General features: G+C 47.7%; 1 protein-coding gene and 1 long non-coding RNA gene across 3 annotated transcripts in view; one reads left to right on the forward strand and one right to left on the reverse strand.

Moving 5' to 3' along the window:
* The window catches only part of LOC144766788 (inactive serine/threonine-protein kinase TEX14-like), a 1,338,527-nt gene that overhangs the window by 133,957 nt on the left and 1,186,036 nt on the right, over window positions 1-18,534 (reverse strand). The gene's annotated exons all lie outside the window — the stretch shown is intronic.
* Window positions 9,254-13,153, forward strand: LOC144766787 (uncharacterized). Its single transcript, XR_013597928.1, has 3 exons — window positions 9,254-9,383; window positions 12,065-12,172; window positions 12,830-13,153. It is a non-coding gene; the product is annotated as an uncharacterized LOC144766787 (long non-coding RNA).

Raw genomic sequence — 18,534 nt, forward strand, 5'->3', positions numbered from 1 at the left:
TGCTCCGACTCAAACCACCTGAAGTGCATCCTGCTAAACACCCGCTCGGTCCACAGACACGCCTCTGAACTCTGGGATCTACTGTACACTACATCTCCGGACGTCGCCTTCCTTACTGAAACATGGATGAACGCATCATCAACACCCGACATCGCCATAGCCATCCCGGACAACTACAAAATCATCCGAAAAGACCGCACCATCCAAACAGGAGGAGGCATCGCCATCGTCCATAAGAGCACCATCAAAATCACGACCAACTCCGACGACATCCTTACAACCGCCGAACACCTCCACTTCCAGATCCACACCGACCCTAGGACCACACTCAGAGGCACCCTCATCTACAGGTCTCCAGGAACCCGTAAACAATTCAGCGAATCCATCACCGACTTCATCACTCCACATGCCCTCGCCTCTGAGAACTACATTCTACTGGGAGACCTCAACTTCCACCTGGAAAAGAAAAACGACAGCAACACCACCACCCTTCTGGACAACCTGACCAATCTCGGCCTCAAACAACTTGTTGACACCCCTACCCATATCGCCGGACACACGCTCGACCCAATCTTCTCCTCCAGCAAACACATCTCCTTTGATCACACCACAGCTCTCCATTGAACGGACCACAGCTGTGTTCACTTCAGCTACAAAACCACCTCGACCCACAACCCCCTACAACCTATTCCCCGAAGAAAATGGAACAAAGTCACCACCGACCAACTCCTCACATCACTCAACCTAAACCCACCCGCCCTCTCTTCGGACCCAAACCAAGCGGCCTTCGAACTCAAACAATGGATCACTCAGAGCGCTGACGACTTAGCACCCCTGAAAAACCACCAAACCAAACAGGGTAGCAAAAAGGCCCCCTGGTTCAACGACGACCTTAAGAAATCCAAGAAACTATGCCGTACTCTCGAGAAAACTTGGAGAAAATACCCAACCACCGACAACATGACCACCTTCAAGGCAGCCACCCGCAAACACCACCAGCTGATTCGATCCACCAAGAAATCAGCATTCAAGAACCGACTCGACAACAACACCCATAACAGCAAGGGACTGTTCAACATCGTCAAAGAATTCACCAACCCCACCGCAGCCTCAAACGACATCACTCCCTCCCAAGACCTCTGCGATTCGCTATCCTCCTTCTTCTACAACAAAATTGCAGACATACATAACAGTTTCGCAAACAGCTCCAACGAACAATCCTCTCCACCCCCCTCAGAACACAAACCACCCTCTAACAACCTCAACGCCTGGAACCCAATCACCACCGAAGACACCATCCGCCTAATGAACTCCATCCATTCTGGCTCGCCAACAGACCCATGCCCCCACCACATCTTCAACAAAGCTAACTCCATCATCGCACCCCATCTCCGTGATGTCATCAACTGCTCCTTCAACTCTGCTACCTTCCCAGAAAGCTGGAAACATGCCGAAGTCAGCGCCCTCCTGAAGAAACCCACTGCAGACCCCGCTGAACTTAAAAACTACCGCCCCATATCCCTCCTCCCATTCCCGGCCAAAGTCATTGAGAAAGCCGTCAATAGCCAGCTCGCCGCCTTCCTTGAATCCAACAACTCCCTCGATCCCTCACAATCAGGCTTTCGAGCCAAACACAGCACCGAAACCGCCCTCATCGCAGCAACAGATGACATCCGAACACTACTGGACAACGGAGAAACAGTGGCCCTCATTCTACTCGACATCTCCGCTGCCTTCGACACAGTCTGTCATAGCACCCTCATACAACGCCTCAGCAACATCGGCATAAAAGAAAAAGCCTTAGACTGGATCATCTCGTTCCTAGCTCGGAGAACTCAGAGAGTCCGACTTCCCCCGTTCAAATCAGAGGCCACCGAAGTCATTTGCGGTGTACCACAAGGATCATCACTCAGCCCCACCCTCTTCAATGTTTACATGAGTCCACTCGCTTCCATCGCACGTCAACACAACCTGAACATCATCTCCTACGCTGACGACACCCAGCTGATCCTTTCCCTCACCAAAGACCCCAACACCGCCAAAAAGAATCTTCACGAAGGCATGAAAGAAGTAGCCATATGGATGAAAAATAGCCGCCTAAAACTTAACTCAGACAAAACGGAAGTGCTCATCCTAGGTTCATCCCCCTCTGCCTGGGACGACTCATGGTGGCCTTCGGATCTGGGCTCAGCACCCACTCCCACAGACCACGCACGTAACCTTGGCTTCATCCTAGACTCCTCACTCACGATGACCAGACAAGTCAACGCCGTCTCATCCTCCTGCTTCAACGTACTTCGTATGCTCAAAAAAATCTTCCATTGGATCCCAGCCGAAACAAGAAAGACGGTCACCCACGCACTGGTCACCAGCCGACTAGACTATGGAAACACCCTCTATGCCGGAATCACAGCCAAATTACAGAAAAAACTTCAACGCATCCAAAACGCATCAGCGAGACTCATTTTGGACATCCCCCGCCAAGATCACATTACCGGCCACCTAAAAGACCTCCACTGGCTTCCCGTCAACAAGAGAATAACATTCCGTCTCCTCACCCACGCACACAAGGCCCTCTACAAACTAGGACCCGAATGCCTCAACACTCGACTATCCTTCTACACACCCACCCGCCAACTAAGATCCTCCATTCAAGGCCTCGCCGCAGTTCCGCGTATACAAAGATCCACGATGGGAGGTAGATCCTTCTCCTACTTGGCGGCCAAGACCTGGAACTCACTCCCCACTCACCTCCGCCTCACACAGAATCACATCTCCTTCAGAAAACAACTTAAAACCTGGCTATTCGACAATTAATAATTCCTCCCCCCAGCGCCTTGAGACCCTCTGGGTGAGTAGTGCGCTATACAAATTCTTGAACTTGAACTTGAACTTGAACTTGGTGGGTGCATCGGTGGAGCTGTGTGGTGGGTGCCTCGGTGGAGCTGTGTGGTGGGTGCCTCGGTGGAGCTGTGTGGTGGGTGCATCGGTGGAGCTGTGTAGGTGGAGCTGTGTGGTGGGTGCATCGGTGGAGCTGTGTGGCGGGTGCATTGGTGGAGCTGTGCGGTGGGTGCATTGACCTCTCTCTACCATAGCCTGCATTTTAAAAGAACACATATACACATAGGTGTACAATGGTTATCAGGACTAGGGAACCCCAGTTAAATGTTATTGGGCATGTGTCAGGTGTACCTAGGGGAACAGGGGCACTTAAGATCAAAGAGCATGCCATTTTCACCCTCACTCCTGCCCAAACACATGTCAGAGGAAGGTAAAAAAAACTAGTCTGTCTGCACTTAGTAATTATAGTTGGGTTTTGACTTGAGAAGTAATTTTTACAGTTGACCTCATGGTAAGATAACACAAGCAGATACATTTAAGCTGGCAAGCACTGCACTTCAAACCACTAGCCCCAGCATCCAAAGTTAACAAGTAAGGAAAATGTAAGACGAGCTCGGAAGAGATAAGGTCGGCCACTAGGGAGGGGGCGGGAGGGACAAATGGAAAGAGAGGGAGAGAGGAAAATTTGCGATCTGGGCTGAACACAAACAAATAAAGCAGGGCCATAAAAGCAGCAGGGCCCCGCAGCCCGAGCCCCGGCGGAGGAGAGGGAAGGAATGCCCGAGGCAGTAGTGAGAACACGTTTCTGTATGCAAATAAGATATGCAGTTTCTGTATCCATTCAACAAATTCAAAACAGATCGTCTCTATGCGCTTTGAAGAATATAGTACGTGAATGCGGTTCTTGTAAAACTTGTTTAACCAAAGGCATCCACTGTATTAGGAGCTGCACGCACAAACCTTCCGGGCTGGGAGCAGCCTGTTAACATCAATGATAGCTGACAGGGTAAGTCTCGCACACGTGATTGGTTACGGGCAGGTGCTACGGATACATCACATCACCATTGAAAACTGGTCAGTAATGCATTAAGCGCCTGGGAAGTATTTTACCACAAGTACGCGGCATTAGATTAAGTAGTGAAAAACACATTTTGCATTAGGTACAATTTGTATTAAGGGAGAGCTGCATGTGGATGGGAGGTCCACTGTCAGGTGTGCAGCTCTTGAACAAGTCAGCTCATGATCCACAGAGACACAGACACGAACAGCCCGAAGTGAGGGAAAGGTGGAGCGTGTGTTTTTCGGCATGGTTCGCATGGGGGTGAGGCATTTGGCAAAACCCTAAACACTGTGATAACACTGCAAATTCGACCCAGCTCAATACATTTGGGTGAAATTAGTAAATTAACTTCGGAATAAAGTTTCCCACATGGACAGATTTCTCACGTTCCTCGAGAAGTAAATTAACTTTTGAATAAAGTTTCCCACATGGACAGATTACTCACGTTCCTCGAGAATGTTTTACCCTCATTGTTTCTATAGGTAAAGGTGGCTGTCCGCAGTAAGATATTGCTTCAATATGATGTCATCTGTAATTAAACTGTTGTCACTGTGCATGACTATTCCTTGAAGCGTGTGCCATGAAGGTAGGTGGAGCGCACAGGATCCCACCCCACTGGCACTCACACAGTGAGAGAAATGAAACAAAAGCAAAATGTAGCACAGGGGGTGCACTTCGAATGCACCAAGGCACGTATTAGAGCTCAGGTGTGAAGAGTTTTAGGAAGCCTATGAGGATATGCCTACAAATGAGATAACCCTTTAAAGTTAACATGAGCAGCGCCGTCATCAGAGAGCATAAAAGTAGACACGGCCTGGCGGCCGTGAAACTGAAAGTACGGCCGGCCGGCCGTGAATAATTAGGGGATGAGAAATGCGCTGGGAGGAGAAATGCAGAGCGCACGCTGAGAAGCTTGTGGGAGGGAGGCTGGGCTGCCTTTGATGTGGTAATGCGAGGCAGGCAGGCAGGCAGCTGGTGGCATTGTGCACACGCTTTTTAGGGCTTGCGCTTGCGCAATGACCTAAAAAGCGCACATGCACTGCATGGAATCGCCAATGGTTAAACTCTGGATAAGCCACTATAGAGCTTCGCCAGCTATGCGCAAGCACATCAGCAGGCGAGCCCTAAAAAGTCATCCTCTACAACAGCATCCGCAGGAGGAGAGAAGTCCAAATTAGACCGCACATGGGTGAACAGTTCAGCGAGCTCAGCACCCTGAACAAAACGACCACGGACACCCCCATCCTCATCAGGACCAATGTCCTCCTCAGGAGCAGCTAGTGGATCCAAAGAAATACGAGGCACCTTGGGAGGAGGCCCAGCCGCGTCCCTAGCCAGGAAAGCAGCAGCCACAGCCTCATTAATAATCAGGCGTAGGGCATCCAGAGGGGCCGCAGAAGAAGAGGCTTCAGAAGCCATTGCAGAAGCACAAGTCCAAAAACACCCCAACAGGCACAAACAAGGACAAAAAACCACATAAGAAGGACCCCATATATAGGCCGAGGACCCGAACACCTGTGGCAGGAAGAAAAAAATGGGCCGGCATAAAAAGCCCAGCCACAAGCCAAAACGCCCCCTAAATGCACAAGATCCACAGGAGTGTCACATCACCAACTCCACAAAGCCCCCGCCCGCTAACGCAGGGCGAAAAAGGACCGGAGACCACCCAGGAATGGCCGCTGGAGCAGGCCAACCAAAGCCCGGTGAGTACCGGTGTATACAAAGAGCAGAAACGGCCGCTAACGCGAGCCGCGTGTAAAACCATAGCTCAAAACAGAGACGGCCGCTAACGCGAGCTGCGTGCAAGAAAACAGCCCCAAAAAAGAGACAGCGCGGGGGAAATGGCAGCACGAGAACAAAGGCGGCCACTAAAGCACGCCGCCGCACAGAAAAAAGGAAACAGCAGGGAACTTACCAGGAACACAGGCAGCCCTCGAACAGCACAGCCAGGAAACGCAGTCGTAGATCGCAGAAAAAAAAGAACAGGATGATTCTTGGATGCACTTCCCCCTTTGTAGTCACGTGATGGTGACGTCATCCTAGGGGGAAGTGCAAACAGCTCAGCTAGGTAGGGGTTTCTGTAGAGCAGACTAGCTGCTCACTTGTCAGGAATGGGACGGGGAGACAGGACGAGGAGGTAATGGCCACCAGTGGGCTCCAGTTATTATTATTTTATTTATTTTATAGCGTGATTCCAGCGTCCAGCGTCTAGAGCAGGGAGAGGTTCCAGCTGCAAGAGCAGGGGGTGCTGCAAACTGCACCAGGCTGTTTCCTGGGTTAACTGGATCAGAATTAAAAGCTTAATCAACCAACATGCCTGCACCTTTGCTTTGTTCCTCTTTCCCTTTTCCCCTATTCCCCTTTCCTCCACTCTTTTCTTTCTCCCCTCCCTCACTTCAAAAAGGGGGTACAAGGGGCCCTTACACCACTCACCGCTGACACAATCAACGCCAGGCTCGCTTAGTCACATCCGCTCTTTGCCGGTCTTGCTCCTTGCCTTGCACTTCCTCGCTCAACCCACGCAGCCACTAAAAAATGTCAGACTGCGAGGGGAGAAGAGACGTGAACAGGGTCGGCTCGGTCCTTGATGTGGCAACAGGAGGGAGCAGGAGGCAGTTTCTCTGTGCTTTTCCACACACACAAACGGCTGGCGGCTGCTCGGCTCAGCGCGACGTTTCTCGGCACTCTCGGAACTCGGACCTCTTGGCGTCTCGGCGTTTTCCCTCGCTTCCCGCACACACAGACAGCTGGCTGATCACAAAAAAAGCAAAGACAACTATAGTTCTCATGCTAGCTCACATACTGGTTGAATTGGCTCCCAGTGGCCCAGCACTGACTTCTCCAAGTAGATGCGCACAGCACTGCCCCCCTCCTCTCAGCCCAGACTCCGTCGGACCACATCTATGGATGGGGGCCGGGAGAGAAGGCTACTAACATACTAGCCTCTCTCACTGTCCCAATGTCTTAACGTTTCAAATGCTGAAATGCACCACAACCGCCAGGAGCTGCTGAAAGTTCTATATTGTTTTGTTTTCATTAAAAAAAAACATAGGCCATAGAACCACACATTAACGCACCATGACTGAAGTATAGCCACGTTCACAGATTAAGCATCCACAGATAAATACCTGGTGGTTTAAGGGTGCGACTATTTCTGTTAACATACATGTTGTGTAGTGTGTATGCGTGTAATGTCGACCATATATGTTAACTATGTACCACATATGTACAAACATCACAGTGTATCAATATGTAGCAGGCAATCGCTACTCACTCCGGGCAGACACATTGGAGACATAGGATGTCTGTATATGTGTAAATGTCCTTTATATCAAATGCTAAATTGTTAAAAAAAAGAATGACTTCTTGCATCAGGGTTATGTATTCCTCTAAAAGTTTCTTTGGCATAGGAGGAAGCACAGCCTCCATGAACAACTATAGGACACTCCTATTCGATGCGATGGACTTCCAGCAAGGAAAGAAATGCTTATTCTGCCTCCTATAGACGTACATGGGCACCGGAAGGCAAAGTACAGTGTCTTGCCAGCCAGTGCAGCCAGTGTAGCAGAAAACGAAGAACTGGGAAATTGCTGCCCCGCTGGTGCAAAAGATTTTAGCTGTTGCCATGCCGTCAGCCTAGAAAGTGCTGTAGTTCACTGCCTGTCAGCTAGGTCCTTGAGTAGCCCCTAAACATCATGTATAGATGTGGAAAAGGCTTTGAAACCATAACAGTCCTAGAGATTTAGCTTTGGAACGACTATTTTTAAAGTGCTCCAATGCCAAATCAACCTTTTCACTGAATAGCCTGGAGCAATTAAAAGACATGTCCATTAAGGACGCTTCCACATGCCTTGAAAACTGGGTTGTTCTCGTACAGATGTGTGCAGTCTGAGCATGACACTGGTAGCCTTACCTATGCAGTCAGTAGTGTCCAGGCCAGCTGAAAACATATACTTGATAGCATCCTGAACATCCTGTATCATTTGGGCTAGAGACCCAGAGGACCTGAGGGGTGGCCGGCAAGATCTTGCTGAACCTATACCGCAATACATGCGTGTACGTTCCCAGGAAACAAACTTTATTTAATCAATCAGCATTTGTTAAGCGCTCAGCTGATTCAAACAGAAGTGTCCCCATGCTCAAAGCAGACACAGAGATCCTACAGCATTATCAAATTGACAAGGCTGCATCAAATAGCCAGACTTTGAGTTTTTTATTAGATGGCTATCAACTCAGACCAGCGCAGTTTGGGTGGCAGACTGTTCCAAAGCTTGGCTGTAAGAACTGTGAATGAGCTTCCATTGTGGCGTGTCTTTAAGAGTTTAGAAAAGCACATCAAACGGAGGTTATTTCGTAGGGGTGGGCGGAATTTGCGTAGTCACGCTACGCAAAGCTCCATGAAACGGTAAAAAATCAGCGAACACACAGAATTGCTTGTTCTGCCCGTTCGCGATGCTTTTTTCCTGTTCGCAAATGCTGTTTGAGTGCTCGGGGAAATAACTTGCAAACACACAATTTGAAAGCGCGAGCAAGCAAAAAATGGTACTCGCTCTTGGGAATACAGGGTCAATATGGTCTTCAGATAGAGCAGGGTAGGTCCACCGAATGCTCTAATGGTCAGCGTCAGAGCTTTAAATGTAATGCACTTTGCCACTTGAAGCCAGTGCAACCACCTTAAATGGGGAGAGATATGTTGATGTTTAAGTCTGGCCGCTGCATTCTGGATTAACTGTAGTCTCGTATCAATTACTGTGTCTTCGTTTCTTAGCCCGTAAGTTAACATCGGGCATCTGTTATCCTTTTAACTTAGAGAGTTAGTATAGATGGAAGTAGGGTGGATAGAGCCTGGGACTGATGGATAGACATCATACAGTCGACCCTGACAGTACCTGATAAGCCCATGTCATAACAATGGTTACTTTTAATATAAACATTTTGCATCTTTTTATTTAATGACATAGGCTTGGGTTTGATCACCCAGGGTATCTTAGGTACCGGTCAATTTCCAGTATTTAATATAATCATTATTCAAGCCCACTATCACGATAAAAACATACTTTTGCGATAACCTCCGAAATATGTCTATTAATGGCTATAGCTTGTCCCAGAAATTATGATTTGACAATATCGATATCTGGTCATTCGTTATGTTTATTCGAACTTGGTGTGCATATACAATGAGCCAACAACGGAGCGCCACGTTTATTTAAAGATGGTGCCCGCTTTGGGTTTCGCCGCCCAACGTGAACAAAACAAGTCTTGAATGACTTCCGGAAGTTCTTACATGTTCCACCCGGACGTTTATGCCCATTTAAACTGCATACCGTGATTCTTAGCGGCTGGACACACACACACAAAGGGATTGATCCCAGGTGTTCTGATTATCGAAACCAGTATATAAATACCAAGATACGCAGGTAGACCTCGAGACGCTGTCAATATTCTGAGGAAAGAACCCACGCGTGAGCGCTCACAGATTGAAGTAAGTAGCGTAAGGACTGTAAGAGGGATCGCTAAGACAATCGGGAAGGGTGAAAGTAGATTTCTCTACTTTGGCTCCATGAGTTCGCCATTTAAGTCCATCCCCTCTCAAATAGATGGGCCTTTAAGGACTGAGTGGGTCGGGAACTAGGCGCATGTTGCAGGTTTTTAAGAAGTTTAAATACGAAACTTGTAGCTAGATCGACTAATTGTAGGTGGACCACTTTATTGTCCAAATAGAAAAAGTGTAGGTTTCTACACAATGGGTTTTGTCAATAAATGACTGGAGACATAATAATAATGGCCGTTATAAATCTTTCCTACACAGGAAACTCGACCCTAATTATTAAAGGGAGTATAAGCATGAGATCTGTCCCAGTGATTGAGCTACTGAAGTCGACTCGGAACAAGCGTGACAATCAGTTCCAAACTATCAGTGTTTCTTCCTAAAGGTAATAACATCACCCTCTAGGGTATGTTTACGTTTTTTTTTTTGGTCCTCATTTTCCACCATTGGTTCTTCCGTTAAAGTCGACAGAGAGCGACACACTGCCACAGTATACTGGATGGGATGGCTTGTTGTTCTATCGACCTCGCCAATCAGTGGTGTCACAAACTCCATGACCTTCGAACAGAGACCATTGGGGAGCGATAATGCTGCATTTGTATACCAGCCGCCTGGACCGGACTGGTATGCATAGGTGCACCAGCAAGGGGAGAAAACTGAAAGCAGCATAATCATTGGACCATTGGGGAAAAAAACAAACAAACATTTATCGACTCACTGTTGGTCCCACTTCAAGAGGTGCCCTCTTTTATCTTGGTTACCTGATCTCGCCAAGTCCAACTTCGACGCCTGTAATACAGATGCCCGCCAGTCCAAAAGAGAGGGTGGTATCGAGTCCTTCCATTTTTTACAAATTTCCCTCCTGGCCAGCAGGATGGAGTAGAAAAGAAGATGTTTGGCAGGACCTCTAACCCCATCCGTAACACCAAATATTGCGAGAGCAGGATTTATCGTGATTTGGCATCACAAAGAAGTCGTGAGTGAAGAACTTTAGAGAATTTTGAAAGCCTCTGTGGTGAGTAATAGGCCCTATGGAGAGTGAAGAGCTGATTCCTGCGGAGCCAAGCAGGTTTGACGATATCCCACAGTAGTTTGAAGGAAGTGAGCCAAAGATTTTCCACATCATAGTCCACGAAGGAGGATCCCCACAGTTTCCCGGGCAGTTGAAATTCGCCGTCAATCTCTTCTAACATTGAGTTATACCATAACGAGACCTCCTTTCTGGCCGGAATTTTATCAAGAAGAAGGGACTCTAGATGGGTACCCCCCCTCCCCCCCCCCTACTGGGAATCTACTCCTAACAATAGCCTGTGTGTGAGCCCAGCTGGCAATCTGTAGGTATTTAAACTTAGAGAGGTTTGGCCCAATTCTATCTTTCAGAGATTCCCATGGTACCTTCTATAAACAAATCACCCCAAACCTCCAACCACGCCTCTCTCAAGGGCAAAGCAAGGCTATCACTGAGCCAACCCGGGCTCCCAGGTGAGTCCCACAAAGGCGACCTACTAGAAAAATACCCTAACCTATGGCGCTTCTGAGCTTGGCCCATGTTCTAGCCATGCCCTGCAAGACCTTCAGTTTTATCTTTTAAATAAATGTAGGATCTCCAAATTTAAAGAAAAAAAAACCCTGTGCTGAACTTACCCCACTAAGCATGGCCCTAAACATGCAACCAATCCCAATGTCAGTGGGCATCTTCAATAGCATGCGAGCATGGGTGAGTTGGCATGCCCATGCATACAATTGGAGATCTGGAGCTGCTAGGCCTCCCTTTTGTCTTCGACGCCTAAGTTATTTCCAGGCGATCCTGGGTATATGCTGGGCCCAGATAAAGGAACTGATATCGCTCTGTTACTTAGACAAAAGTAAAGGTTCAAAATAAAGAGGAATAGTACTAAACAAAAAAGTGATTTTTGGTAAGATGGACATCTTTATAAGGTTTACCCTTCCCAGAATGGACAAAGGAAGCGAGGACCATGATCGCATAAGTCTACGACAATCTTTAGCTACTACAGAAAGATTATTTTCAACAATCTTATTAATATCTTGGACGATATTTAAACCAAGATACCGCATTTTTGGGGTGGCCTGCCCCTAAGTCGTTGTCATTCCACACCATGATCTCTGTTTTAGAGGCATTAACCTCATAACCAGAGATTTCCCCAAAATCCTGATCCAATTTAATAACCGATGGAAGGGCTGTACGTAATTCTGAATCAAAAAAATCAGGATGTCATCAGCGAAGAGGGCCACCTTCTATGTTCGTCCCTCAGCCGTTGGGCGAAGGGTTCGATATATAGGTCAAACAAGAGAGGGGAGAGAGGGCAGCCCTGACGTGTTCCCCTTGTGATGTTAATTGGGTCTGATAATGCTCCATTCACCAAAAGGCAAGCTGAGGGATTCAGGTATAGCAGCCTTACTATTAAAGGAAGTATAAGCAGGACAGCTGCCCCAGTGATTGAGCTACTGAAGTCGACTGGGAACAAGCGTGACAATCAGTTCCAAACTATCAGTGTTTCTTCCTAAAGGTAATAGCATCACCCTCTAGGGTATATTTAAGGTTAAGGAAACCACAGGGGTTCACTACTGATATGTCTTAATTCTTGTTCATGCAGGGGCGACTATACTGCTGAATTCCCCCGCAGCACAAGCAACATTTTAAACCTTGGATTCTTGGATTTGCTATTATTTTAACCAGGACCATCGCTAAACATAGCACGAAGGTGAGGCTAATTTCGCTCCATTCTACCCCTAGCCAGGAGGGCAATATTATAGAAGTAAAGGTTAAATTAAGCACACCCTTTTCTGCCTACAGTAATATTGCGGGGACACTTCAATCGATCTGGGTGGGGTTTAACCGAATTCCCGAGTTAAAGATGATCGAGAGTACAAAAAGGGTCTCTACCTTGCACAAATAGGTGAGGTGTGACATATAATTATTGATGAGTTTGGATATGTATGGACATAAGTTTTGTATGGATGTGGATGGGGAGTAAGGAGTTGTGAGTGCCATATGTGAAAGGAGAAGCTAATAGTTGCAAGTTCTCCAAGAAAACCGATATGCATAGGGAGAAGATTGTGCCATATTGAGCATGGGTTTTTGCCATGTAAGTGGTATCTAAGGGAGGAAACAAGTTTGTTTTTGTTAAAGATTTTTTCAAGTGTTGTTAGTATTTTATCCCTAAAGTCAGACTAGAATAAATGGTGGGGGGCTAATCAGGGGAAAATAGAAATCTGTCCTTAATGTACACTGTTAACTTTTGGTCCCAAAAATTGGAGGAAGTGTAAAATTAACCATTTCCCAGTTTTTTTTTATTGTTTTAATGTTTTTAATCATTTTTTTAGAATAGAAATAATTTTGGTTGTATTTTATCATACAGGTGACCCTACAAATTTGTTTAACAAGCGCAGAGAGTCTATACACTTGTCTTGAAAAAGATGGATTTATAAATGTACTCATCGAAACGCGTCGACGCCCAACTCTAGTATACAATCCGCCAACACAGGCATGGCTCAAGAATATTCATTACAAACTACTGAGTCCCATGCTATTAATATCGTTATATGACGGTTGTGTATATTGTAAAGACACATTGTATTTGTCTGTTTTCTTTACTCTCTACCTCTTATGTAATGTATAATTATTTTTAATGAACTGTGCTTTATTGACTTTGAGATATTATGTATATTGATTGTGTGGTCACTTTTACAGATGAGAATACTTTTATATGATCAATAAATGTATGTGTCATTTTTTAACTTTGGGCCTAGTGGTTTTCCCGGCTTTATATGGTTCAATCTGCGGGTGTGATACATTAGTGAGTTGAAAGAGTGCACTATCTGGTTTGTGTGGTAATTTGATTGTAGGATGACTAGTCTGTAATTCAATCTACCCAAAGGGGTTTAATCTTTTCTCGTCTGCGTATCAAGCCTGCAGGCAGGCTGATATAGAGACTGTTTGAGTAGTCCGAGCAAAACTTTACCACAGAATGGACTACCATTTTTCGAGTCTCTTCTGGGGCCAAATGAAGGAACTTCCTTATGTTTTTCAGTTTTCGGGAAGTAGATCAAAGAGATCTTCTTGACTTGAGTGGCAAAGGAGAATGTTGAATCAAATATGATGCCAAGATTTCTGGCAGAAGAGGAAGGGAGGGAAGAGAGAGAAGGGCGAGGCAAGGTCTGACGTCACATACATTACATCATCTAAGAGGTACAATTAGAAAAAAATATTTTGACATTGACATCATCACTCAATCAGCAAGTCAATGACATCAACAACTGGAGCCCAATGTATTGCGTTAGGTGGGAGGCACTGCATCTGACCGCAGGGGCATGGCCTGGAGGGGGCCGGCCACCGGCCAACAATTCTCACAGTCTACAGACATCAGATATGCAGAAGGTCAATGTGGGTGTCAACTGAGGTGTTGACTGAATTGGGAAGTGTCCTTCAGTCTAAGATAAAACAGTAGTGGCTCCCAGATGTGTTTTGGGCAGAATATCAGTGGCATTACCTCCGATATGTGGCATGTTTTTCCTGGCAATAGGTCGCCATAGGGTGTGGGTCTCCTATCCCAGTGCATCAATATCCATCACTTTGCCAGAAGTAGGAGCATAGCAGTGAGACGTTTGACTCCAGGAGGAACATCTTTGACATATCCCAGGAGGCTTACCAGCGAAGTCTGCGGGGTTGGGGGAGGGAGTGTTCCATTATCTGCTGCAAGATTAAGTGCACATACGACCAATATTTTGCCACACTTGGGCAGTCCCATGGGAGGTAAAGGAATGAGGACTAGGGCGGCGAACACCGCAGACAACGAGCCTCAGTCATCAGCCCCATGCGTAGTAGTTGTGTTGGTGTGCAGTACAGCTAGTGCAAACATTTTAAATGTAGGAGCCACAGTCTATAGTTGGGTGATAAAGCAGCAGTTTGTCCACAGCAATACGACCATTGCTCATCAGGGGTCAAGATCTAAGTCCCAAGAAGTGCGAGCCACCGGGAGGAGCACTGGGGCCCAATCTTGCATTATCGTGTAGAGGCGGGTCTCTAGCTTGCACGGGGATGGAAGTGTTAACATATGCTTGAGTGCATGTAGTGTGGGCGGGGTGCTGGGAAAGTGTCATGCGCCACACGGAGGGTAGTTCGAATCTTATGGTAGAGCAGGATGTCTATCGTGGTGTGACAGGGAAGATCATGTGATGCGAATGGAGGTATGAATTGGCTGCATGGGTAAATATCAGCTAATGTGAGGAGATTTCTTCTGCGCGCTCGAGTACCAGCACCATTGGTCCTTTATGCGCCGGCAGCTGGGGTTTGCGCTCTAGTAGAATAGATGGGGCGTAAAGGCAGGGCAGGCGACCACGGCACCTTATGCCTTTCCAGGCCCATTGGACACATTCCACAATGTTGATCTCCGCACATGGAGTCTTATAAGACTTATAAAGTGCAATGGGCAACGGAGCGGGAGTTCGCCAGATCCGCCTCTGCCGCCGCATGAGGCTGAACTCACCTGAGATAAAGCCAAAAGTGGAGATATTGGGCCTGAGCGCCAAGTACATATAGTGCCATATCCTGTAAATTTAGGAAGCCCCGCTGCAGTGGTAATGTTAGCATCTCCCATGTGATCCTCGGCTGCTTCCCAGCCCAAGCCAAGGATATCAAGTTTGACCGCAGACACCAATTGAACTGTGGCATGAGTGGGATGGGGAAGCTAATGAAAAGGTTGAGGAATTTGGGTAACCCAACCATTTTGCAATTGCGAGCTGGCCATTCAAGGATAGGGGCAGCCGATTCCAAGTCAGGAATTGTTCCTCCAGCCACGCCATAGCTTTGCCATCGATGGCGCACCAGAGCTCACCTATGTTACGGCTGAGCCAAATACCGAGGTAGGGCACTGGCTCAGAGGCCCAATGCAAAGGATACTTGGATTTGAATGCCTGCATGCCCTCAGTGAGGGGGAAGAGGATGGATTTGGCCCAATTTATGTGGATACCAGAGTAGCAGCAAAAGCCGATGACTTTCTGCTTGACGGGATCAAGGATTGTTTGAAGTTCCCGAACATAAAGCGTGCTATAGTTGGCGTACATAGAGACTAATATTTTGCAGGCTTTAAAGTTGAGCCCCCTTTGGGCATGATGCTGAAGCAACTGGGCAGCCAGCGGCTCCATTGCGACTGCGAATAGGACTGGGGCACGTACTCCTTGTAAAAGGAGGCGGTAAGCCCTTCCAAGCCAGGTGCTTAGTCACGGGGCAGGCTCTGTATGACTTGGAGTACCTTATCATCTGTGAAGGGGGAGTCTAGGTACAAGTGGTGTGCTCGGTCGAGCCAAAGTACCTGTATGCTGTTTAGGTATGCCTTGAGCTCCTCTCGGTACCGCTGTGGCACTGTAAAACGGGGAGTAGAAGGAGGTCATTGTGCGAAGCAATGCAGTGGGGATAGATTGCCGCTCCTGTTGATCATCATCGAGCTCTACCATATACTCCGAACCCTGCGCTTTACAGAGCATGTTGGCCAGCAACCTCTCGGGTCTGTCCCACTCCCCATATTGATGTGCCGTCGCTTCTCTGGTGCATAGAATTTGCCTTAATCACTGCCTCCTTGTCGTACTCGATGAGTTTCACATGGATATCGGCCAGGGTGATGGTGCTCTTAGAAGCACAGTACTTCAGTTCGGGTGCCCAAAATTCATGCTCCAGCTTAGCCAGTTACCACTGGATGGCTCTGAGAACCCCAGTTTGTTTAGCAAAGCACTCCCCTAGAATCACAGTCTTAAAGGCCTCCCATAATACTGATGGAGAGAAAACCAATCCTTCATTGTTGGCAAAATAGTCAATAATTGCAGTGCGGATCTCTGCCCCTAAGACCAAGTCCTGAAGGGCCCCTGGGGCTAGTCTCCAGGTGAAAGCACGTGACGTGGCCAGTGGCGGGGAATGTTCCAGGAGTACTGGAGCGTGATTGGAGAGCTTGAAGGGTGGGTGTGATACTCCGGTGGTCCATATGAGTGCATTCCAGGTGAGCAGCCTACAGCCTATGTGCAACCATGTGCCATACGCCAACGTGACACAAGTGCCATCCTCATGTCGCTCATGCATGTATCTCCAAATGTCTGAAAGTCCATTGTCTCTCATTAAGGTGTGGAGCAGTGTAGCAGTGTTGGAGGGGGGGGTCGGTGCGGGCTGTCAGTGTTAGGGCTATAAATGGAGGCCAAAATGACCGGGTGTCGATGGAGCGTGGTAGCTAAAATGACATATCGCCCATCGGGGTCGCCTATGGCCTGTGTCAGGTGCCAGGGTGAGCCCTAGAGGCGGAGTCTGGCAGTTCCTTGTGTGTGGTTAGAGTAGAGGGAGACGTGTGTCAACGGAGTGAGGTGAAGTTCTTGGAGGAACCAGATGTCAATATGGTGTCTGTTGAGATAAGCATGAATTAGTCTAGCTTTCCATTAGTCGTTCAGACCACTGCCATGCCAGGTCAGGCAGCTAGTTGTGGTCATGTAGGAGGTAAAAAATAGGACCCTCGAACTAGAAAAACAAACCCACCCCCCACCCACTCCAAACTCTGAACTAGGCTGAGGATCCCCAGTCTGCCCCCACCCAGAACTAAATGTTGAAAAACAACACGCACGGTAGGAGTCATCCCAAGAGGTAGCCAGGAGCCAAGTGATCAATCCAGTCTTAAGAGGACCAGGCAGCCAATCCGGCGCTATTGCACCCGTGGATAGTTCGGCTTGGGCAGAGTGCTCAAGTAGTTAGTAACTTTGAGAGCAGGAGAATACGACAACAGTAGTTGTTCATCGCAAGGACAAGGATGCAGTCAGCACTTTGTTAGTGATCAATGTGTAGGCGAAGAATCTGCTTCCAGCACTCAAAGCACATTAGCGCTAGCAGCTCTGCCAGGGTTATTCGTTGTCGCTGCAGCGGCAGTCATCAGGTAGGATGTGGGAAGCTTTGGGATTCAAACCTCACTCCATAATTTGTCACGACAACTTGAGCGTGGCTTAGCATCTGTAAAGTAGAGGGGCTTCCCACCGAGGTGAATCTGCAGAGAGTAGGTGATGTCAGCCTTTTGTAAAATGCGCTTGGCCGGGAGGAACTCCCAGCGGGATGTCTGCCCTGCCATGGTGAAGTTTGGGTAGAATGAAACGGTGTTGCCTTGCTACTGCAAAGGTCCCTATTCGCTGGCCAGGCGCAGGACTGCATGGTGATCCCTGTAGTTGAGGTGTACGGCCACTATAGTTTGGGCTGAGTTGCCTAGAGGGAGGCGCATACTTGCTCGCTGTACAATGAAAACAGGAGAGAGTGCATCTGCGAACAGGGACCACAGCATACTTTTGACAAATTCCTCCATCTTATCAATGGGAGTAGACTCTGGTATCGTGATTATGCAGAGGTTATTTCACCAGGAGCTTGCCTCTAGGTCTTCAATTCTTAGCTTGATTATTTCAAGGACTTCATCCTTGCGAAACAAGTGTTCACCCACATTGGTCTGGGCGTCCCCCATGTTGGACCTACTGGCTCTCCAACTGCCCCAGCTGGTCATCGTGTTTATCCACGCGCTCCTTTATGTGCTCAAGGTGGCTAGTAAGGAGGTCGATCTTGGTGCAAACTGTTCTTGACATCCAGCAGAATTTCTTTCAGGTGCAAATTTATTTATCCATTTATGAGGCGCATGGTTACACCACAGGTGTGGCCACGCGCAAGAAGCAGACTCTCAGTTAGGCAGTATAGAAAAACCTACTCAGATCTAGAGGCATGTGACAGTGGGCATTTACTCAGATTTGATAGTGGGGAAAAGCCATGTCTTTAGATTTTTGAGGAAGGTGGTTTCACAGTGTTCAGCTCTTATATCCGCAGGCAAAGAATTCCAGTGCTTAGCTGCCAGGTATCTGAAACCGCGTGCACCCATCCTTGCTTTCTGTTTCCTTGGTACAGTTACCAATGCCTTGCCTTTGGATCTAATGTTCCGGCTTGGTGTATAGGCTGCTACCAGTGATTGGAGATACCGTGGACCTTTTTTTTAAATGATTTGGTGGCAGTAGCACATTGCCTTAAACAGTATTCTTTTCTCCACAGGTAGCCAGTGCAGGCGGT

The sequence above is a fragment of the Lissotriton helveticus genome, chromosome 7 (assembly GCF_964261635.1).
Source record: "Lissotriton helveticus chromosome 7, aLisHel1.1, whole genome shotgun sequence".
In the NCBI taxonomy this organism is placed as follows: Eukaryota; Metazoa; Chordata; class Amphibia; order Caudata; family Salamandridae; genus Lissotriton; species Lissotriton helveticus.